Source organism: Dreissena polymorpha, chromosome 1 (genome assembly GCF_020536995.1).
Source record: "Dreissena polymorpha isolate Duluth1 chromosome 1, UMN_Dpol_1.0, whole genome shotgun sequence".
NCBI lineage: Eukaryota > Metazoa > Mollusca > Bivalvia > Myida > Dreissenidae > Dreissena > Dreissena polymorpha.
The window spans coordinates 14999198-15000442 of NC_068355.1; positions in this window are offsets into that span (position 1 = coordinate 14999198).

Here is a 1245-nt window from a genome sequence, read left to right on the forward strand (position 1 = left end):
GTAGTCTGGTTTAGAGCTATCCTGTCCAGACTAGCCAGCGCCCTCTTGTAGTCTGGTTTAGAGCTACCCTGTCCAGACTAGCCAGCGCCCTCGTGTAGTCTGGTTAAGAGCTACCCTGTCCAGACTAGCCAGCGCCCTCTTGTAGTCTGGTTTAGAGCTACCCTGTCCAGACTAGCCAGCGCCCTCGTGTAGTCTGGTATAAAGCTACCCTGTCTAGACAAGCCAGCGCCCTCTTGTAGTCTGGTTTAGAGCTACCCTATCAAGCCTAGCCAGCGCCCAAGTGTAATTTGGTTTAGAGCTACACTGTCCATCCTAGCCAGCGCCCTCGTGTATTCTGGTTTAGAACTACACTGTCCAGACTAGCCAGCGCCCTCTTGTAGTCTGGTTTAGAACTACCCTGTCCAGACTAGCCAGCGCCCTCGTGTAGTCTGGTTTAGAGCTACCCTATCAAGCCTAGCCAGCGCCCAAGTGTAATTTGGTTTAGAGCTACACTGTCCATCCTAGCCAGCGCCCTCGTGTAGTCTGGTTTAGAGCTACACTGTCCAGACTAGCCAGCGCCCTCGTGAAGTCTAATTTAGAGCTACCCTGTCAAGCGTAGCTAGCGCCCTCGTGTAGTCTGGTTTAGAGCTACCCTGTCCAGCCTAGCCAGCGCCCTCGTGTAGTCTGGTTTAGAGCTACACTTGCCAGCGCCCTCGTTTAGTCTGATTTAGAGCTACCCTGTCCAACCTAGCCAGCGCCCTATCGTAGTCTGGTTTAGAGCTACACTGTCCTGCCTAGCCAGCGCCCTATCGTAGTCTGGTTTAGAGCTACCCTGTATAGCCTAGCCAGCGCCCTCGTGTAGTCTGCTTTAGATCTTCCCTGTCCAGCCTAGCAAGCGCCCTCGTGTAGTCTGGTTTAGAGCTACCCTGTCCAGCCTAGCCAGCGCCCTCGTGTAGTCTGGTTTAGAGCTATACTGTCCAGACTTGCCAGCGCCCTCGTGTAGTCTGGTTTAGAACTACCCTGCCCAGCCTAGCCAGCGCCCTCGTGTAGTTTGGTTTAGAGCTACACTGTCAAGCCTAGCCAGCGCCCTCGTGTAGTCTGATTTAGAGCTACCCTGTCAAGCCTAGCTAGCGCCCTCGTGTATTCTGGTTTAGAGCTATCCTGTCCAGCCTAGCCAGCGCCCTCGTGTAGTCTGGTTTAGAGCTTCACTGTCCAGACTAGCCAGCGCCCTCGTGTAGTCTGGTTTATAGCTACCCTGTCCAGCCT